Here is a 23,646-nt window from a genome sequence, read left to right as displayed (position 1 = left end):
GGCACACTCTGCAGTGGACACAAGAGTGTAGGAAGTTATTGGGAAGTGGTCTCAGCACTGCCAGTTGTGGAAAGGATGGGAAAGGAACTGAAAGAATGGGAAGGGAAGGAAAAGGAAGGGAAGGGTAAGGGAGAGAAGGGGAGGGGAGAAGAGAGAAGGGGAAGGGGAGGGAAGAGAAGGGGAGGGAAGGAGAGGGGAGGGGAGGGGAAAGGAGGAAGCAGGATTAAGCAGATGGAGAATCTCAGCTGTGATATAGTTTCAGGATGGTGTCAGCATCCCGAATGGTGTCAGGAGCTGACAGGGTCCTTCAGAGTTGTCCTGAGTTGAACTGTGATTGACTTGCCTTATAACCCATACATGTAATAAGGATGTGGTCTGCCTTGGAAGGGAGGAGGAAATGGCAACCCACTCCAGTATTCTTGCCTGGAAAATCCCATGGGTAGAGGAGCTTGGCGAGCTATGGTCCATAGGGTCGCAAAGAGTCGGACATAACTGAGTGACTGAGCGCTGTCTTGGAAGAGGCAAGATCCCTCCAGTTGAAGCAATGCAGAAAAGGGCTAAGAACTGAGGGCTGTCTGCTGCAGTGCTGCCAAGAGCTGGGGGGATCCTTTTAGTCCAGAGGAGGATCTTGACATGCTGCACAGCACCCGGTACATCCACAAACACGACGCTCGAGATGGCTTGGATTCCATTGACCTGAGTGTAATTGTGTGTGGACGGAGGTGGGGTTAGGGAGGTGTGTTTCTTCCAGGGCTCTAGAACCACTGGCCATGATTTCTGTGAGGGAAAACAGAGCTCAATAAAACTTACACTGTGAGAACAGTGTGGAGATTCCTTAAAAAACTGGAAATAGAACTGCCTTATGATCCAGCAATCCCACTGCTGGGCATACACACTGAGGAAAGCAGAAGGGAAAGAGACACGTGTACCCCAATGTTCATCGCAGCACTGTTTATAATAGCCAGGACATGGAAGCAACCTAGATGTCCATCAGCAGATGAATGGATAAGAAAGCCGTGGTACATATACACAATGGAGTATTACTCAGCCATTAAAAAGAATACATTTGAATCAGTTCTAATGAGGTGGATGAAACTGGAGCCTATTATACAGAGTGAAGTAAGCCAGAAGGAAAAACACCAATACAGTATACTAACGCATATATATGGAATTTAGAAAGATGGTAACAATAACCCTGTGTACGAGACAGCAAAAGAGACACTGATGTATAGAACAGTCTTATAGACTCTGTGGGAGAGGGTGAGGGTGGGAAGATTTGGGAGAATGGCATTGAACCATGTAAAATATCATGTATGAAACGAGATGCCAGTCCAGGTTCGATGCACGATATTGGATGCTTGGGGCTAGAGCACTGGGACGACCCAGAGGGATGGTATGGGGAGGGAGGAGGGAGGAGGGTTCAGGATGGGGAACACATGTACACCTGTGGTGGATTCATTTTGATATTTGGCAAAACTAATACAATTATGTAAAGTTTAAAAATAAAATAAAATAAATTTGATAATAATGACTTAAAATCATTTGATTTTAGTCTTTTATTAGGTTTAATGTTTCTGTCTAAGAAGAAAAACAGATTTTACATACTGAAATTCTGAAAATGTGTTAATTTCAAAATCTTCAGTGAGGATTCTAGAATAAGGAAGTCACCTAAACATAAAGATTTACATTTTTAGATAAGGAAAAATTGTGAATAAAGTGCAATGTGGGTAGCAGTGATTTAAAGGAAGTGTATATAAATAGAGGCTAGTTGTCTTAAACCACGTAATCACAGTAATTCATGAGCACACAATAAAACAACCACAGTTTCCTGTTCAGTGTTCCCAGTAATTAAAAATGTATATTGCATATATCAAACTTCTCAAGGAATTTTATTTTAATGTCTATGAAGGCAGAAATACTGATCCCTCCATCCTATAATCCTGAAGTATTTATGTCAATAAATGTTTTCTCAAGACCAGAATGATGGTTAAATAAAACCTTAATTTTGGTTTATAAATCTTCCTCTAATAATCTGGGGCAAATCCAAAGGACACAATACACTAATTATTAATCAGAATGTAAACAAGGACAACATTCCATTTTGGAAAGAAATTATTGGTCCACTTGAGACATAGGTGATGTTTTGGTAGCAACAGTCCTGAAACTTTGCTTTCCAAGTGGCTCAGTGGTAAAGAATCCGCCTGTCAAGCAGAGTCGCAGTTCAATCCCTGGGTCAGGAAGATCCCCGAGAGAAGGAACTAGCAACTCACTGCAATGTTCTGGCCTTTGAAATCCTATGGACAGAGGAGCCTGGAGGGCTACAGTCCATGGGATCGCAAAAGAGTCGGACATGACTTAGCCACTAAACAACAACAAATCATTTGGACAAGTCTGTTTATGCAAATGATGCTAAATTGTAATGAATTGTTACTGATTTCTTTAATAACTTACATATATGCAAGATAAGTAGGCACTTACAGTTGTCTGATCTTCCGCGAGGTAGTTTACTTTCTAAGGTTTGAAGATGAAGTAAGTCTAAGGTTTGAAGATGATAAAGCTCAGTTGTGTGTGACCCCATGGACTGCAGCCTGCCAGGCTCCTCCGTCCAAGGGATTTTCGAGGCAAGAATACTGAGTGGGTTGCCATTTCCTTCTCCAGGGGATCTTCCCGACACAGGAATCGAACCCAGGTCTCCCACATTGCAAGCAGACTCCTTACCATCTGAGCCACCAGGGAAGTTCTTTCTAAGGTTTAGTTTCTTCAATTAAGGAATGAGGATTTTAAAACTTACTTCACTGAGTTATGTGAATTAGATGTGACAGTGTGTATAAAGGCTTCGTATAATACCTGAAATGTAGAAAGTGATGAATAAATGTTTGCTATTATTATATATTATGTCATATATATAATCCAATTATAATTTAACATAATTATTATAATCCTAAGATATAATTTATCTTCAAAGCCTCTTAATATCACTCCCTTTTGACCTGAATCCCTTCAAGCATGCTTAGAACAGCTGTGCAAATGTGTGCAGCTTAATAAATGGTTATAAGTACCCTCTGGTTTTCTTTTCTCTCATACTTTTCTTTTTCCCAATCTTCTAAACATATCCTAAACCTATCTACCCTACCCCTGCCCAACTACTCCACAATTAAAAAGTAAAAAGTACCTCTTTGTCAAGGACCCAGGGCTCACTGTGCCCTTCCTCCCCACCTCCACCCCTTCCATGCCGGTCGCCCCCACAAAGCCCCTAGAACACTGCTTAGGAAGTTTTTGCCAACAAAGTTTGAAAGAAGAGCTGATTAAGATTTACGACTATCCCAGTGACTCATTCACAAAACATATGGCCACAGCCCTGCCACGAGTGGTATTGTAGTAAACGTGACCCAGCTCTACCCTCGGGGAGCTCACTAGCTGGTTTAAGACACAGGCATTTAAAAGAGCAATTGTAAAACAGGGCCAAGGGCAGATACAGGTTGTCATTTTTATGGGGTTCTTGCAGAGGTCAGGGAAAGCTTCCTGGGCGTGGTGGTATAGGCAACAGTGAACTAGGCGAAAAGAGAAAAACAGGTGTCCCTTTAGAAAGTGGGATGTCTGAGATGTCCTGGTTTGTGCAGAGTCGCAAGATTCAAGGCAGAAGAAGCTGGGGCCCAGTCACAGACTTGGAATTTACCTGGTGCAAGTGAGATTTTAACCCTGCCTGTACTTGCGGTTTTAACTTCCTGCTTTTTCCTGAGGTTTTCTGTGTACCTTCTTCTATTGATCCTAGCATCAAGAACAGAATTGTGGCTCTGGCTGAAAATGTGCATTCTTGAGAAGTTGGAGTCCCAGGGCAACAAAAAGAAGCTTCTGGCACATTCTTATCATCACCTGCCACTGGGCTGAGTCTATAGCATGCTCCTGGTTTCTCCCAAGGCAGGCACTGATTTCTTTTGGGTCATCAGGCTGTATTTTTTCTTTTTTGAACTATGTCATTTTTTTTTTTTTCCCTGCTCAAGTGAGAAGTGTCTAGATTTTATTCTCACGTCTCATTTCCCAGTTGCTGTTTCAAAAGAAAATTTCTGACTTTTAAGTCTGATTATTCTATTATTATAATGAGAAAAACAGTTACTCAAAATAAGTGTGCTTATTGTAAGGTAGGTCTTCTTTTTAACAGCCACTGCAAAATCAGTGATGGCTTGGACTTTAGCTGAAGTCATAAACATTCATCACTCATTCAAATGATTCTTTCCTTTCATTCTTCTTGAAGATCAAATTCAAGGGAAATTTAATATTAGTTAATGCTTCTGTTTTTCATTTTGTCATTGCAGTTGGCTCTGTTTTCCTCAAAACTTATTGCTCCATTGTCATATATTTAGGTGTACAGGATTTGTCTGTAATTAATCATTTCATCTGTTTCTTTTTTTTCCTGGAGCATTGAATCTTTAAAAATTCTAATACATGTCATTTGAAATTAACTATGTCCCCTCCCCAACTCCCAATTTTTATTAAAGAGGAGTAAGTAAAAAGTGAAATGAACAAGAAAGGTACCAATAATGTTGTTTCACACATTAACTATAATGCATGGTTTTAATCAGGAAAGCAAACTCAGCTGTGTTTTCATATTATTTCGTTCCTGCTAAGTTGCTTCAGTCATGTCTGACTTTGAGACCATAAGGACTGTAGTCCGCCAGGCTCCCAGGCCTTCTGTCCATGGGATTCTCCAGGCATGAACTGAAGAGGGTTGCCATGCCCTCCTCCAGGAGATCTACCTGACCCAGGGACTGAATCTGCGTCTCTTACACCTCCTGCATCGGCAGGTGAGTTCTTTACACCACTGAGTAACATTAGTTTTTTTCTCAGAAAGCCTTTCAAATGTTAACCACTGATTTTAAATCAAGGGGTGTAATTTCTTCATCTGCAAATGATTATTTGGTTTTAGAGTCTTTCGGTGAGAGGAGCAGAGGTTAGAATCATTGACAGGCAGTGGCAGGTAAGAGTGGCCACCTTGTGGCATCCAGGACTAGAGGTCAAGCTGGCAGTGGTGGGCATGACACCGTGACTTAGCAGTAGGACTAAAATGACCTGATGAATTTGCATTTATTGTTCCCCAAGACCATCATCATCAAGTCGAAGTCAGTCTGTACGTCTGTACACCAGCCTGAGAAAGTGGCAAGCTGTCCTCTTTCCCTCTCCTTGACGTTCACCTTACCCTGATTCCATCCGCATGAAACGGCGGTGGTGGTGATGAGCCTACTTCCTACAGGCTGGCTCTTCCTGGGGTATTCTGTGTCTTCCAACTCTGATTTCTTGAACAGTGAGGCCACACTTTGGCTTCTATGCACAATCATCTGACCACCAGGCTGGCAGCCCTTGTGAGGCTTATGCTGTAACTTTGGGTTCAGAGCCTCCTTGGCTTTATTTGGCATTATTGTCCCTGCTGTAGTTTTGCTTTTCGTCTCTATCAGGCTTTGATATAGTGGCCATTGTCGTGTTTCCCTCAGGATAATGAGATATGCTAGCACGACAAAGAACAATGCTTAAGATTTGCAGCAGCTGCATTTTAGTGTCTTAAGTTTTATTAGATAGCATTTTCATAGAACTCCATTTCTGTACTTATCTCCTTTTATTTATGCTATTTACTGTATTCTGATTCCCACATTATGTAATATTAGGAGGTCTCTAAAAGCCAAAATCAGTATTTCACGCATCTTTGACTTCCTATCTAATATAAATGGCAGAGAGCAGTTTAGAAAGTATACACTGTACAAAATAAACTATAGCAGCAACAAAGATATTGACTTGGAACCAGAATCATGGTCCAAATTCAGAAGTATTTACCTTTTTCTCCCTGAGAAACCAGGATCTTTTTTAAAATGCTAATTTGCAGTTTGAAACTGTTGAAAATACAAGAAGCAGCAGCAAAAGAGACGAAGCAGGCACTTTTGGATATTATAATTACACCTAAGGATTGTTTTTATTATAGTTCTTCAGGTTTAATCATGCTCTTGATTCTGTGAAATGTCATGGAATCACAGGACGGAGGGCTCAAAAGGTCTTTAGTCTCTGTCTTTTAAAGAAATGCGAGTTTAAACTTCTGCAAACATATACTTACCCTATAGTTTTCTTTTAAAATAACCAGGAAAAGAAGGACCCAGAGGCCCAAAGATTTGTTTGAATAAATAATGTTTTACTCAAGCCTTTTTGGTTAATCTAATACATCTGTTACATCTAATACATTGGTTCTCAGTTCTTCCTTTTCTTGCCACTTCTGGGATTTTCCTTTCTCTGATCTCTTTCTCCTCTTTTCAAACAGAATTTTAAATCCCTCACTTACCTGCTGTACAGAGAAATTTAGCAAGCAATTTCTGTTTCTTGAGCATGCATCTACACCCTGTAGGTGATGCTAACTTCTGCTGCTGCTGCTGCTGCTAAGTTGCTTCAGTCGTGTCCGACTCTGTGCGACCCCATAGACGGCAGCCCACCAGGCTCCCCCGTCCCTGGGATTCTCCAGGCAAGAACACTGGAGTGGGCTGCCATTTCCTTCTCCGATGCATGAAAGTGAAAAGTGAAAGCGAAGTCGCTCAGTCGTGTCCGACTCTTAGCCTCTTAGCGACCCCATGGACTGCAGCCTACCAGGCTCCTCCGTCCATGGGATTTTCCAGGCAAGAGTACTGGAGTGGGGCGCCATTGCCTTCTCCGGATGCTAACTTCTAGTAATGGTTAATTGAGACAGTTGCTACAAGACGAGAGAGATTTCTATCAGAGATTTTGGTGACTGAGATTTTTCATCTCGTTACATTTTCATGTACTCTTCTTCTAAATAAATGACTCCATCCCATCATTCTTTCAACACAGTGCTTCCTTTCCAGAAAGATATTACAACTTTGTTTCCTCTTTTTTTGGTGCTCTGCTCCGGTCAACACCCATCATCTAGGTTTAGACCCAGAGCTGATTACAGTTTCTAAAAAAGGCCAGACCACTCCAGATTGTAGCATTCATGGGTGGTTGAAAGTGCTGATGACTCAGTTCCTGGGATTCGCCAAATACCACCATTTGCAAGTCAAACTATATTTTAGCACTATTATTTTTAAATCTTCATTTGTTTTCCATCAGACTTCTGGGTTTTCTACTCTACTCATTTTGTTCTAGATTTAGTAAAGTTGTTACTTTTTTCCTACTCTTCAGGGCCAAAGGATTCTAAGGATTCAAATAGTGTATATGCTGCTTTTCTGGCTATTTTTCTTTGATCAGTTCAACACACATAGATTGTACCGACTCTGATCATTAAGTTGTGGGCTTCCTGGCCTGCTGTCTTGAGAAAGACTTCTGATAAATGTGATGATAGACACCCCATGCAGTGTGCTAAGGGAATAGCATGGGAGGGAAACCACTGGCTATCAGGGAAGAGTCTCCATGAGAGGTAAACTTTATCTGGTGTCCTAAAGCCTGAGAAGGAGAGGGCCAGGTGAAGAGGATGGAATAGTAGTGGGAGAGAGTTCCAGGAAAATAAAACAGCAGGTAAAAAGGCCTGAAGGTGAAAAAGAACATGGCCATGTTTAAGCAAACACATGCAAGTTCAGCATGGCTTTAGCATTAGACACAAGGCTGGGTGGGTAACAGGTGATAATAAAGCGTGGTAGAGCCTTCTGTCATGCCAGGCCTTGTGAATCATGTTAAGAAAGCTAAGAGTGATGGAAAACCACTTAAGGGTCTTAAGAAAGAAGATGATATTAGTAATTTCAGAGGGCTTACTCTGGCCTTGGTATGTAAAATTGGAGGCCATTTGATCCCAATAGCTGGACATAGCAATAGACACAGGATGGAGGCTACAACTGAGGAGGGAAAAATTAGATGAATTTGAAAAATATAAATATGGTAAAATTGGAAAATGAGATGAAATACCCTGCCACTCCTATCATATTTGCCATTAAAATTACATAAGATTTAACTGTAATCCATGGGATTAGGGGCTATAGTTGGAGAAGGAAATGGCAACCCACTCCAGTGTTCTTGCCTGGAGAATCCCAGGGACGGGGGAGCCTGGTGGGCTGCCGTCTATGGGGTCGCACAGAGTCGGACACGACTGAAGTGACTCAGCAGGGGCTATAGTAAGCTCTTGAAACAAGGCACTGAGGAACAGGAGTTCCCTGGTTTTCTTTGATGACAGCTTGCTTCAATAGCACTGTCTCGAAGTAGAGTGACCGACCTTACAGGCATCAGATTGCTGTCATGCATGTATTTCAGGACTGGCTGCCGGGAATGATGTGCTGGTTGAGATGGTTCACTGATCTCAGCCCTGATCGGAACACACCTGCATCACTGTATAGGTTCTAAAGTCTGCATTTGAAAGTGGTCCTAACTGGAACCTCTACAGAGAGGAATCAAAAGATAAGAGGCCCTCAAACACATCATATAAGGAATAGGTCAAGAAAGCAAACATATTAAAGACAGGAGGCACACAACAGCTCTCTTTGAATACCTATAGGGTTCTTAAACTTGTTCTGTGTGACCTCAGAGGGGTGATCTGGGGCCTATGGAAAGACAGGAGTTCCCAGAAGGTAGAGAATAGACTCACCCTGACATCCAAATTTTGGAGTTGACTGAAAAGTGGAGACAGTGTGCTCGCTCCCAGTGTGAATATTCAGCAGACCAGGCTGTGACCTCAAAAGTACCTTCCAGATCCGAGTCACTTAGTTTTGAAAATACTTCTCTTCTTCCTTCCGCTGACAGGCCTTGCACAGAGCAGAGTAGGAGATACCTTGCCACTTACACTAAGCATAGCAAATGAGTAATAAATATGTGATGAATGCCAACGACACTTCCTGTATCAGTGCCTGAGTTGTCACCATATCCTTTTTTTTTTGGGTGGATCTTTATAAGCCTATCTTAGAATGAGGATTCACTGAAAATCAGTCATGATTTTGTCTATACTGAAGTCCTAAGTTTCCTATTTGTATCCTTCTTTGCCAGAAGCACTGAAAGTGACCGTGGGTATAGGAGTGAGGGTAATCATGATGGAGAAAGCAGGGGGATGGTTGAGAGTGGGCTCATAAAAAAATTTATGTTACAGTCCACTTATCTATGGCTTCCCTGGTGGCTCAGTGGTAAAGAATCTTTCCTGCCAATGCAGGAGATGTGAGTTTGATTCCTGGGTTGGGAAGATCCATTGGAGAAGGAAATGGCAACCCACTCCAGTATTCCTGCTGGGGAATCCCATGGACAAAGGAGCCTGGTACAGTTCATGGGGCCACAAAGAGTTGGACACAACTTAGTGACTAAACAGTAACAACAACCACTTATATAGGCCACCTCACTGGCAGTTGGGAGACGTAATATCTAAACATCTTGTCCACCTTTTAGCAAAAATTTTGATTTTTTAGTATCTACTTGCTTATGTTTCTTATCAAAAAACGATCACCAAGATTAAATTCCTCATTTTTCCTCTTTCAGATCAGATCAGATCAGTCGCTCAGTCATGTCCGACTCTTTGTGACCCCATGAATCGCAGCACGCCAGGCATCCCTGTCCATCACCAACTCCTGGAGTTCACTCAGACTCACGTCCATCGAGTCAGTGATGCCATCCAGCCATCTCATCCTCTGGCGTCCCCTTCTCCTCCTGCCCCCAATCCCTCCCAGCATCAGAGTCTTTTCCAGTGAGTCAACTCTTCACATGAGGTGGTCAAAGTACTGGAGTTTCAGCTTTAGCATCATTCCTTCCAAAGAAATCCCAGGGCTGATCTCCTTCAGAATGGACTGGTTGGATCTCTTTGCAGTCCAAGGGACTCTCAAGAGTCTTCTCCAACACCACAGTTCAAAAGCATCAATTCTTCAGCACTCAGCCTTCTTCACAGTCCAACTCTCACATCCATATATGACCACAGGAAAAACGATAGCCTTGACTAGACGAACTTTTGTTGGCAAAGTAATGTCTCTGCTTTTGAATATGCTATCTAGGTTGGTCATAACTTTTCTTCCAAGGAGTAAGCGTCTTTTAATTTCATGGCTGCAGTCACCATCTGTAGTGATTTTGGAGCCCAGAAAAATACAGTCTGACACGGTTTCCACTGTTTCCCCATCCATTTCCTATGAAGTGGTGGGACTGGATGCCATGATCTTCATTTTCTGAATGTTGAGCTTTAAGCCAACTTTTTCACTCTCCACTTCCAGTTTCATCAAGAGGCTTTTTAGTTCCTCTTCACTTTCTGCCCTAAGGGTGGTGTCATCTGGATATCTGAGATTATTGATATTTCTCCAGGCAATCTTGATTCCACCTTGTGTTTCTTCCAGTCCAGCGTTTCTCATGATGTACTCTGCATATAAGTTAAATAAACAGGGTGACAATATACAGCCTTGATGAACTCCTTTTCCTATTTGGAACCAGTCTGTTGTTCCACGTCCAGTTCTAACTGTTGCTTCCTGACCTGCATACAAATTTCTCAAGAGGCAGATCAGGTGGTCTGGTATTCCCATCTCTTGAAGAATTTTCCACAGTTTCCTTTTCAAACAATTTAATCCAGAAGCCATTGGGTGAAATTAAGGAAATAATGATGGTCCAGAACAGGATGTGAAGCCCAAATGGGATGAGGAGGTGTCTGTCAGTGGGGGAGCCCAGCACAACATACCTGAGCGTGAGGAGATGAGAAGGGTGTCCATGCAGGTGTGTGGGTGATGGCAACCCCATGAGGGGTGTTGGGGCCTGAGAAGTGTGAAAGGGCATATGCCTGAGGTCTAGGTTTGTCTCTTATATACAAGGAGGTTTGTTACATACAGGAGGATCAGTTAATTCAATAAATATTGTAAGGATAATGGGAGCTAGGTTTTTCAACGTCAGAAAATAGCATTATAAGTAAGGAAACAGAAAAACTAGATGTTAGATTGGGACTGGAGACATTAGTGTGAACTTATGGTTTTCAATGTATATAGATAGAGAAATAGGTTAGTTGTGTATATACATACACATATGTGGGCTGATATATCCATGCATTTGATTGTATATACAGCACATTTAGCTTTATCCAGTCAAGGAGTCCTGGAGCTGTGGCACCCCCTAGTATTACACACAGCTAGCATGCAGATCTTGGTTTCTAAACACCAGTCTCTCCTCAAAGGGACCAGGGCTTCTTGGAGAAACGATTGATTTCTGGTGTGGGGAAGGAAAAGTACAAAATAAGCTGGAAATACCTTGTTTGGCTAAAAAGTAAGAAATTGTTTAAAGAATAACAGAGACTGACAAAAAGATGGAATAACTAGCTTTAAGGGGTCCTGTTGATCAAATCTGGAGCACTTTGAGTATCAAAATAAATAATTATAGAAGTATAATATAATTGAATAAAATAGTTCTCAGTTAATTCATTAACATGTAAATTAAAAACAGTTTAATGATGAGATATTTGGATGGTCTCAAAGTACTTTTTAAATGAAATACTTTTTAATTACAAAGGGGAAAGGGGAAATCCAAGAGTTGAGAAAACCAGAAAGAAAAAAATTTCACAAGAATTTTGAGGGAGGGGCTGAGGTTCTCCTGAAATCCTGGGTTTAAAACATTTGTACACTGATATTAGTGGGCTGTATATATGTAGGTATTCAGATTAAAAGTTCACAGTCTCACTTAGGTTCACCTTCACAACAACTATAAAAGAGAGGCATTACTGTTGCCCATTTTACACACAGGCAAACAAATGAGAAATTAAGCAACTTGCCACAGCCACTAAGTAGCTTCAGGATGTGAACTCAGGCCTGACTCTAAATCTGCTTCAATTTGAGAACCAACGTGGAGTACCAGAGAGCCCATGGCGGCTCAGATGGTAAAGAATCTGCCTGCAGTGTCTGAGACCCGGGTTCGATCCCTGTGTTGGGATTATCCCCTGGAAAAGGAAATGGCAACCCACTCCAGTGTTCTTGCCTGGAGAATCCCACGGACAGAGGAGCCTAGCAGGCTACAGTCCACGGGGTTGCAAAGAGTCGGACACGACTGAGTGACCTCACTTTCTATGGAGTCCCTGTTTCATGCTTATCACAGGCAAGATCTGCAGCAGTTTCTTTATTTCTCTAAATTAGTTCTGGTTGTAGGCCTGCTGAATATAGCCCATAATTTATAATGAACACATTTCGTGTAAAACTCCATTTGTTGTTCTTGTTGTTGTTCTTCAGTTGCTAAGTCACGTCTGACTCTTTGCGTGCCCATGGACTGTAGTATGCCAGGCTCCTTTGTCCTTCACTATATCCCAGAGTTTGCTCAGATTCATGCCTACTGAGCTGGTGATGGTATCTAACCTACTCATCCTCTGCCACCCTCTTCTCTTTTTGCCTTCAATCTTACTCAGCATCAGGATCTCATCCAATGAGTTGGCTCTTGGCATCAGGTGGCCACAATATTGGAGGTTCAGCTTAAGCAACAGTCATTCCAAAAAATATTCAGGGTTGATTTCCTTTAGGACTGACTGGTTTGATGTCCTTGTGGTCCAAGGAACTCTCAAGAGTTCTCCAACACCACAGTTCAAAAGCATTGATTCTTAAGCTCTCAGTCTTCTTTATGGTCCAACTCTAACATCTGTACATGGCTACTGGAAAAACCATAGCTTTGACTATATGGACCTTTGTTGACAAAGTGATGTCTCTGGTTTTTAATACATTGTTTAGGTTTGTCATAGCTTTTCTTCCAAGAAGCAAGCATCGTCTAATTTCATGGCTGCTGTTACCATGTGCAGTGATTTTGGAGCCCAAGAAGAGAAAAAATCGTCACTGCTTTCACTTTCCCCCCATCTATTTGCCACTGGGCTTCCCTCATAGCTCAGTTGGTAAAGAATTTGCCTGCAAGCAGGAGACCCAGGTTTGATTCCTGGGTTGGGAAGATCCCCTGCAGAAGGAAATGGCAACCCACTCCAGTATTCTTGCCTGGAGAATCCCATGGACAGAGGAGACTGGCAGGCTGCAGTCCCCAGGGTCGCAAGAGTCAGACACGACTTATTGGCTAAAGAGAGAGAGAGAGATGGAACTGAATGCCATGATCCTAGTTTTCTGAAATGTTGAGTTTCAAGTCAGCTTTTTCTCTTTCCTCGTTCACCCTCATCAAGAGGCTCGTTAATTCCTCTTCACTTTCTGCCATTAGAATGGGATCATCTGCATAGCTGAGGTTGTTTATATTTCTCCTGGCAATCTTGATTCCAGCTTGTGAGTCATTCAGCCTGGCATTTTGCATGATGTACTCTGTATATAAGTTAAATAAGCAGGGTGACAATATACAACCTTGATGTTTCCCAATTTTCAACCAGTCCGTTGTTCCATGTCCAGTTCTAACTGTTGCTTCTTGACCTGCTTACAGGTTTCTATGACCTGAACAGAGGAGGCAGGTCAGGTGGTCTCGTATTCCCATCTCTTTAAGAATTTTCCACAGTATATTGTGATCCACATAGTCAAAGGTTTTAGTGTAGTCAGTGAAGCAGAAGTAGATGTTTTTCTGCAATTCCCTTGCTTTTTCTATGATCCAACAGATGTTGGCAATTTGATTTCTGGTTCCTCTGCCTTTTCCAAATCCAGCTTGTACATCTGTAAGTTCTTGCTTCATATACTGCTGAATTCTAGCTTTAAGGATTTTAGGCATTACCTTGCTAGCATGTGAAATAAGTGGGATTGTGCAGTAGTCTGAACATTCTTTGTCATTGCCTTTCTTTGGGACTGGAATGGAAACTGACCTTTTCCAGTCCTGTGGCCACTGCTGAGTTTTCCAGATTTGCTGGCATATTGAGTGCAACACTTTAACAGCATCATCTTTTAGGATTTGAAATAGCTCAGCTGGGATTTCATCACCTCCATTAGCTTTGTTCACAGTGATGCTTCCTAAGGCCCACTTGCACTCCAGGATGTCTGGTTCTAGGTGAGTGACCACACCATTGTGGTTATCTGGGTCATTAAGACCTTTTTTGTACAGGTCTTCTGTGTATTTTTGCTACCTCTTCTTAGTATCTTTTTCTTCTGTTAGGTCCATACCATTTCTGTCCTTTAATTGTGCCCATCTTTGCATGAAATATTCCCCTGGTATCTCTAATTTTCTTGAAGAGATCTCTAGTCTTTCCCATTCTATTGTTTTCCTCTATTTCTTTGCATTGTTCACTTAAGAAGGCTTTCTTATACCTCCTTGCTTTTCTTTGAAACTCTGCATTCAGTTGGGTATATCTTTCCTTTTCTCCTTGGCTTTCTGCTTCTCTTCTTTTCTCAGTTATTTTTAAGGCCCCCTCAGGCAACCATTTTGCCTTCTTGCATTTCTTTTTCTTTGGGATAGTTTTGGTCACTACCTCCTATACAATGTTGTGAACCTCCATTCATAGTTCTTCAGGAACTCTGTCTACCAAAAATAATCCCTTGAATCTATTTGTCAAAATAAGAGTCTGAAATGCAGTACTTGGGCACAGTCTCAAAAATGACAGAATGATCTTGGTTTGTTTCCAAGGCAAACCATTCAACATCACAGTAAATCAAGTCTATGCCCTAGCCACTAATGCCGAAGAAGCTGAAGTTGAATTGTTCTGTGAAGACCTACAAGACCTTCTAGAACTAACACCAATTAAGATACCTTTTACATTATCATAAGGGATTGGAATGCAAAAATAGGAAGTCAAGCAATACCTGGAGGGAGGGAGGTTCAAGAGGGAGGGAACATATGTTTACCTGTGGTTGATTCACGTTGATGTTTGGCAGAAACCAAAACAATTCTGCAAAGCATTTATCCTTCAATTAAAAAACAAATACATTTTTAAAAAATTAAGAAAAGAGAGATACCTGGATTAACAGGCAAGTTTGGCCTTGGACTACATAATGAAGCAGAGCAAAGGCTAACAGAGTTTTTCAAAGACAACACACTGATCAAACACCCTCTTCCAACAACACAAGAGACAATTCTACACATGGACATCACCAGATGGTCAATACCGAAATCAGATTGATTATATTCTTTGCAGCCAAAGATGGAGAAGCTTTATATGGTCAGCAAAAACAAGACCAGGAGCTGACTGTGGCTCAGATTATGAACTACTTATTGCAAAATTAAGGCTTAAATTGAAGAAAGTAGGGGAAAACATTAGACCATCTAAAGTGAAAGTGAATGTGAAGTCGTTCAGTCGTGTCTGACTCTTTGTGACCCCATGGGCTGTAGCCTACCAGGCTCCTCAGTCCATGGGATTTTCCAGGCAAGAGTACTGGAGTGGGTTGCCATTTCCTTCTCCAGGGGATCTTCCTGACCCAGGGATCGAACCTGGGTCTCCCACACTGTAGGCAGACGCTTTACCCTCTGAGCCACCAGGGAAGCCCCCAGACCATCTAGGTATGACCTAAATCAAATCACCATAAATTGTTGAAACAACAGATAATAAATCATGTTCATCATCATAACAGCTAAATAATATTGAAGGATTGTCATGTTCTAGATCCTATTCTGGGCATTTAACATATTCATCTAATTTATTCCTCATAAAACCTGAAAAGTAGCACTATAACTACTTCATGTTGGTGGAAACCAATGTCCAATTTTGTCTTTGGATTGTGGTTGGGAAGATTTCCTGGTCTTTTTTGCTGTTACTCAGTAATTTGAGATTATGTATTTGGATGAACTTGCAAAGTTCGGGATTTGTGGGTCTCACCCATGTGTACACCATACGAGTCTGAAGTTTACGACTGATGTTTTCTGTTCATGAAATCTTTATCTTAAGGGAGCAGCTGCAGATTGAAGACAGGATGCAAGCAGGAGCTTTTCCATAAGTGCTGGAGGTGAGCTTGAAGTCAGAGTTCTTTCCATGACCTAAGACTGCAATGCTAGGCATGTGTGTTGACATTCGTTCTCCTTCCTGTATTCATGGAAGACATAACTAATTTCTCAAAAACTCTGAGTCTGGATATGGCTTCTGGATTTTTTTTTTTTTTCCACAAGGCAGCACTTCTTTCCACAGATACTTGAGTAGAGCTGTCCCTCCAGGTGAAAGCTATTTGCTTTCCTTAGTCAATGAGGCCCTTAATAATTGTAATCCATAGTTCTAAATATTAGCATTCCAGTAAGGTTTGGCTTCCTCTTACTCTCAATAGCAGTATAGATTACAAAGTGCTTTCATGTAAATTGTTTTATTTTATCAGCAATAACTACCATCTGAGCTCTCATGTATTAAGTGTTTATTATAGACAGTCTATACTAACTTTGAATCCTTCTAGGTGGATATTGTGATTCTCATTTTATTGATGGGAAAACAGGCTCAGAGATGAGAAATGGCTTGCAGGAGCCCAACTGAAAGGCAGTTGTGCTCACTACTGTATCACCAATACCCACCAATTGGCTTCCCAGGTGACTCAGTGGTAAAGAAACTGCCTGCCAATGCAGGAGACGTAAGAGACCCAGGTTCGATCCCTGGGTTGAGAAGATCCTCTGGAGGAAGGCATGGCAACCCACTCCAGTATTCTTGCCTGGGAAATTCCATGGACAGCGGGAGCCTGGTGGGCTATAGTCCATGGGGTTGCAAAGAGTAGGACACAACTGAAGAGACGGTACACACACACCATACCACCAACTGGTAAACAGCAGAACCAGAAGTTGGACACGTTTTTACAGGGCAAGTTCTCAGTTTCTTTCAAACACTGTAGCTACATCAAGTTTCCAAACACTGGAGCAAATCCAGTCTTTTTAGCCAGATGCCTGAAGGAATGTTGCTATTGTTCAATAGAAGTGTTGCCCCTCCCTATACTTCTCCCTCTGTCTTCCCCGGTGTGCATATGTGTGTGCAAGTGTGTGTGTGCATACACATGTGCACACATATGAAACATTCACTTGTTTTAGGCCCTTGAAACCTTGCTAGGTTATTTGGCCAAACACAGAGTTGTCTTGCAAACACAGTCACTTTTCTTAGGAGACCAAGATCTCGACCTCTTAGAAAGATGTGTCTATATAACTGGAAAGTACATTCTCAACACTGCTCTGAACCTGTGCAATGATTCTGCTGACAGCACCTGAGTGAATCTAACTAAAGGGTATACAGATGCCTAACCTTACATTAGCAAAGAATCAAGGTAAATAAATGTGTACACAGCCTTTCTTCAAGTTTCTGGCCTCTGTCTTTGCCATATTGGATCTAAAGAATTTAGATCCTTGCTGGAAAGGTATGTTTTAAAATGGAAACACGGTTATTATATCTAATTTTCTGTCTCTCTCACTACTAGATCTTCTAGTCAAAATTAGATTTGTAGTCACTACCTTCTATTGAAATTTTAATACCCAATTTCTTTTTTCTTTCTTTCTTATTACTTTATGTAAGTAGAATCTATCACAATATATTATAGTTGCTTGTTTTTTCCTTGAAAAAAAGTTTCTTTCTGACACATGCACTTAAATATTAGTAGTTATCTTGAGAACAGAAGTGAAATGAAGTCGCTCAGTCGTGTCCGACTCTTTGCGACCCCGTGGACTGTAGCCCACCAGGCTCCTCCATCCATGGGATTCTCCAGGCAAGAATACTGGAGTGGGTTGCCATTTCCTTCTCCAGGGATCTTCCCGACCCAGGGATGGAACCCAGGTCTCCCGCATTGCAGGCAGACGCTTTAACCTCTGAGCCACCAGGGAAGCCAGAAGGAGTTTATATATGACTGTTGTCTTTTTTCCTTTGTGCATTTATGTATTGTTTAAATTAGGAAAATATTACATAAAATATATTTTATTTCAGACTGTGTCTTTTAGAAAGGTGATAAAATCTCTGTAGAAACATGCATGTGCCAGGTTATGCCTAAATCCATACTATTTTTATGTTAAGCAAACACAGGCACACAATGAAATAGAAAGCAAAATTCAGATGATGTTTTAAATGAAAACAAGCATGCTTAGAGATATGTATATATGTGAATTTGATTTGCACTACATCTGTAACTACTTCTTTGCCAAAAAGAATTTCCTTAGGGCACTTTGGAGGAAAGACTAGAGAAGCCATTAAGTGTAAGGGAAATGCTCAAGCAGTAACTGAGAGGAATGTTCTAAAGAGGATTTCTGTTCTCGTAGAAGAAGGGGTGATGAGCTCTGAGGTCCTTACATTTAAGGTCTTCTCAGTTCAGTTCAGTTTAGTCGCTCAGTCGTGTCCGACTCTGCGACCCCATGGACTGCAGTGTGCCAGGCCTCCCTGTCTATCACCAACTCCTAAATACCTCTAAAAAAGTGGGCAGGGCCTAAAAAAATGTAAGGAGGAATCTTAGATTTCTAGTTTTGAGATCTACTGCAAGGAAGATCATTCCTGTTAACTAGCTTTTACTTACACAGCAACTTTCTTTTCTTCCATACAGGATCAGGTTACAAATTAAATGATACTTTTCAAGGGAAAAATATCCTTTCTGCAATTGCCACAGAAAGTTCATCATGTTTCCCCACATGTCCAAGACATAGATTGATTCTCTAGTTGATGATTATGGAGTTCACACCTTATATTTAAGTTTCAGATCCCACTTCTTATATCCCTAGAGTATGGTAAAGCAAAAATGGTTGTATTGAAGGATTCCCCACGTTCATCCTTGTTGTTCAGTGGCTAAGTTGTGTCTGACTCCTTGCGACCCCATGGACTGAAGCACACCACATTTCCTTGTCCTTCTCTGTTTCCTTGGAGTTTGCTCAAAACTCATGTCCATTGAGTTGGTGATGCTATCCAACCATCTCATCCTCTGTCGTCCCCTTCTCCCACCTTCAATCTTTTCCACCATAAAGATCTTTTCCAATGAATCAGCTCTGCCCATCAGGTGGTCAAAGTATTGGAGCTTCACCTTCAGCATCTGTCCTTCCAATGAATATTCAGGGTTGATTTCCTTTAGGATCAACTGGCTTGATCTCCTTGCTGTTCAAGGGACTCTCAAGAGTCTTCTCCAACACCACAGTTCAAAAGCGTCAATTCTTCAGTGCTCAGCCTTCTTTATGGTCCAACTCTCACATCCATACATGACTACTGGAAAAACCATAGCTTTGACTAGACAGACCTTTGTTGGCAAAGGGATGTCTCTGCTTTTTAATATGCTGTCTAGGTTTGCCATACCTTTTCTCTCAAGGAGAAGGCGCCTTTTAATTTCAGGACTGCAGTCACCATCTGAAGTGATTTTGGAGCCCAAGAAAATAAAATCTGTGGCACAGTTTGTAGGAGAATGGACAGGACTCAGCATACAGTCATATTCATGGCTATGATTTACTGCAGTGAAAGGGTACAGAGAAAAGTCAGCAAAGGCAAAAGCAGAAGGACCAAGTCTAGGGGAAGCCAGGTGCAAGTTTGCAAGTGTTCCTTCCCCATGGAATCACATGGGACATTCTTAAATCTCCTAGCAATGAGTTGTGACGAGATGTGTGAGTTGTTTCAATGAGGGAAGCTCACTAGAGACTCACTGCCCAGGGCTTTTATTGGGTGCAGTTGACATGGCCCCGCTTCTAGCCTCTGCCAGGCATGAATCCAAATTCCAGACTTCCACAAGGAAAGCAGGTGTTCCGCATAAACCACATTGTTTGCACAAGCAGTTTAGGCACAGTAAGCCACTCAATCTGTTAATGGTGGGAACCCTTCCAAATCATGTTTCTGAAAGCCATCCAAAGGCCAACCCTGCAAGTGGAGCGTTCTAAGGATAGCACCTCAGGCCTGCTAATTAATTCTAAGGCACAGTGGTCCTTTAACATTTTCTGAAAAAGAGTTCTAGTCTTGCTAGCAAAGGAAGGACCTCTGGCTTTTCTTTTGAGGGTTTTGGAGTAAGCATCACCCCTCTGCAAACTTTCCTTCTTTCCTAAGAACCAGAAAAAAAAAAAAAAAACAGGAAGAATTATAGCAGGAGAATCAGTAGGAGGATTTTTTTTTTTAATCCTTCAAAAGGGACAAAATAAGTAGAGACTTGTCCACACGAGCATCACAGCTTGGCTCAAGTAAATAACCATAAATGAGATCCCTCACCACAACCCAGCATCTGCCTTAAGTATGTGTTAGAGCAGGAAAATATACACATGCAAGAGCCAGAGTAAGCACTTAGAGGCATCCTGCTGGCTCACTGACAGGGGCTACATGCTGATTTCAGGTTTAATACACAGTCATCACATTAAACAGTGTTTACCTGCCAGGATCCTCTTGTGTCTGGCTGGTTCCGTGCCTTGAGTTTCTTTCTTTGCCTTCCTTGCTGCAACGCCCCATCTAGCACATCATCTCTCAGCCTTTCAGCTCCTTCCTGGTGGCTCTGGGTCCCCTAAGGCATCATCATCACTCTGGGGTCAGGAGAGTTGCCAGACTTTTCCTTCCTCCCTTACTTACTACTGTCTCTGGGAAAACTTGGCTCTACTGCTTATTCAATAAGGGAATGGTGGTGGGAGAAAGAGAACTGATGGGGAATAATGTCTGGAGAGTTTAAGATTGAACTAGATGAAAAATGGCAAGTAGGTGACCAGTCGCCTCACCCCGGCCACCTGGGCCCTTGGCAGTTAAGACAGTGTTATGGCGTGTTTTCTCTTTGTGTACAACACAGCATTCCAGATAGCCATTGCCAGTTCCTCAAAATTGGCATATAAATTCAAGTTTACTCCTACCAAGAATAAATAGCCTCAAGATCTTTTTTATTTAGAAGTAATTTTTTTAATAAAATAAAATTCTGATGTGCTTTTCACCTATGTTGACAGAAATTGTAAAACCAACAGTATTTGTGTGTTAAGTGTATTACGAACTTCCCTGGGTTATGTTTGTTAAGCAAAGTGAAAAGCAACATGCAATAAAGTAACAATGGCACCAGAACTTCCTCTAGCTAAGGGACTCCATGGATGCAAATAAATACTTAAATTTATGGGAAAATATCACCTGCAGTATTGAGCTGTTTGTATTTGTGTATAGAAAGTGCATTGATTGTGTGTAAAATCCAGGTTAATTTGTGTCTCATCTCGTGCGCAGGACCAAGATGAGACTTGAGAACATGTTCAAAATTTTCAGCATATAGGACTTTGTATTTGGCAAGTGGATGCTGAACTTTTCAGTTTCTCTGGTCTGAACACAAGTCATTTTCAATCTTTTGTTGCCAGAATAAAAAATTTTGAACTGCATCTTCACTGTATTTATATGCCCAAAATAAAGAGAAAACTTTGCCTCCTGGAGAAACTTAGTCTAGGAAATTCTATTTTTATGAGAAGCACAGTTTCCCTTGAAAGGGTTGATTGGTTTGAAATCTAATAACAATTTCTACTGAATTATTGACAAGAGCCTATCATTATGGTCCTGTATTATTAAAATTTGATTCTGGTGTGAATAAAAGTTATTATTTAATACAATAATTAAAATATTGATTTATGGGGTACTTTACATTTCTCACAATATTACCCCAAAAGTTGCTAATTTAATTTTTCCTATAGTATCTTAAAGATCTGTGGCATGTGGCATTATCTGTATGTAAGAGATAAGAGAAAGTAACTTTTGAGTGAATTGCCGAACATATCAAAGCTAATCAAGCAGTAGACTGAAGTCTAGAATTGAGGTCCTCTATTACTTTAACTATGCATTTCTGGCTCTCTCTCTTTTATTTTTATTCATAATTTTTTTTTTTTTTTGCTTTCTCACTCATACTTGTGGCAAAAAACTCACAATATGAAATCTGCCTTCTTAAACATTTAAGTGTAAACATTTAAGTATTGTTAAATATGTGCACATTGTAATACAGAAGATCAACTACTTCATTCTTGTAAAACTCAAATATTGTTCCAGTTTTAGTATATGTGCTGCCAAAGCAAACACTAAAAGGCATACAGATCCAACAGGGTAAGCAGCATGGCCCAGTACTGTGCTGGCCAAGGAGTGTGAAATATTTTATATTTTTCAGTGAAAGATGGATAAACATTTAATAATTTAGTATTTATTTTAATGTGAATTAGGATGACTGGTGAACACATCAATCTCATTTGTGAAAGTGAAGTGAAGTTTACATTTACACTCTATTCATAGGAAAAAGAGCCAAATCAAAGAATACTTAGCAAACAATAGTTCACATATGCCAAAAGTCTCATAAGTGGTATGCAGCTGACTGAAAGGGTTTAGAAAGAGTTCAGTTCAGTTCAGTTTAGTCGCTCAGTCGTGTCCGACTCTTTGCGACCCCACAAATTGCAGCACGCCAGGCCTCCCTGTCCATCACCAAGTCTCGGAGTTCACTCAGACTCACGTCCATAGAGTCAGTGATGCCATCCAGCCATCTCATCCTCTGTCGTCCCCTTCTCCTTCTGCCCCCAATCCCTCCAAGCATCAGAGTCTTTTCCAATGAGTCAACTCTTCGCATGAGGTGGCCAAAGTACTGGAGTTTCAGCTTTAGCATCATTCCTTCCAAAGAAATCCCAGGGCTGATCTCCTTCAGAATGGACTGGTTAGGTCTCCTTGCAGTCCAAGGGACTCTCAAGAGTCTTCTCCAACACCACAGTTCAAAAGCAGCAGTTCTTCAGTGCTCAGCTTTCTTCACAGTCCAACTCTCACATCCATACATGACCACTGGAAAAGCCATAGCCTTGACTAGACGGACCCTTGTTGGCAAAGTCATGTCTCTGCTTTTGAATATGCTATCTAGGTTGGTCATAACTTTTCTTCCAAGGAGTGTCTTTTAATTTCATGGCTGCAGTCACCATCTGCAGTGATTTTGGAGGCCCCCCAAAATAAAGTCTGACACTGTTTCCACTGTTTCCCCATCTATTTCCCATGAAGGGATGTGACCAGATGCCATGATCTTCATTTCCTGAATGTTGAGCTTTAAGCCAACTTTTTCACTCTCCTCTTTCACTTTCATCAAGAGGCTTTTTAGTTCCTCTTCACTTTCTGCCATAAGGGTGGTGTCATCTGCATATCTGAGGTTATTGATATTTCTCCCAGCAATCTTGATTCCAGCTTGTGTTTCTTCCAGTCCAGTGTTTCTCATGATGTACTCTGCATATTTACAGAGTAAATTAAATAAACAGGGTGACAATATACAGCCTTGACGTACTCCTTTTCCTATTTGGAACCAGTCTGTTGTTCCATGTCCAGTTCTAACTGTTGCTTCCTGACCTGCATACAAATTTCTCAAGAGGCAGATCAGGTGGTCTGGTATTCCCATCTCTTTCAGAATTTTCCACAGTTTATTGTGATCCACACAGTCAAAGGCTTTGGCATAGTCAATAAAGCAGAAATAGATGCTTTTCTGGAACTCTCTTGCTTTTTCCATGATCCAGAGGATGTTGGCAATTTGATCTCTGGTTCCTCTGCCTTTTCTAAAACCAGCTTGAACATCAGGAAGTTCACGGTTCACATATTGCTGAAGCCTGGCTTGGAGAATTTTGAGTATTACTTTACTAGCATGTGAGATGAGTGCAACTGTACGGTAGTTTGAGCATTCTTTGGCATTGCCTTTCTTTGGGATTGGAATGAAAACTGACCTTTTCCAGTCCTGTGGCCACTGCTGAGTTTTCCAAATTTGCTGGCATATTGAGTGCAGCACTTTCACAGCATCATCTTTCAGGATTTGGAATAGCTCAACTGGAATTTCATCACCTCCACTAGCTTTGTTCGTAGTGATGCTTTCTAAGGCCCACTTGACCTCACATTCCAGGATGTCTGGCTCTAGGTCAGTGATCACACCATCGTGATTATCTGGGTCGTGAAGATCTTTTTTGTACAATTCTTCTGTGTATTCT

This window comes from Bos taurus, chromosome 15 (assembly GCF_002263795.3).
Source record: "Bos taurus isolate L1 Dominette 01449 registration number 42190680 breed Hereford chromosome 15, ARS-UCD2.0, whole genome shotgun sequence".
In the NCBI taxonomy this organism is placed as follows: domain Eukaryota; kingdom Metazoa; phylum Chordata; class Mammalia; order Artiodactyla; family Bovidae; genus Bos; species Bos taurus.
Note: the sequence above shows the minus strand (reverse complement) of the source record.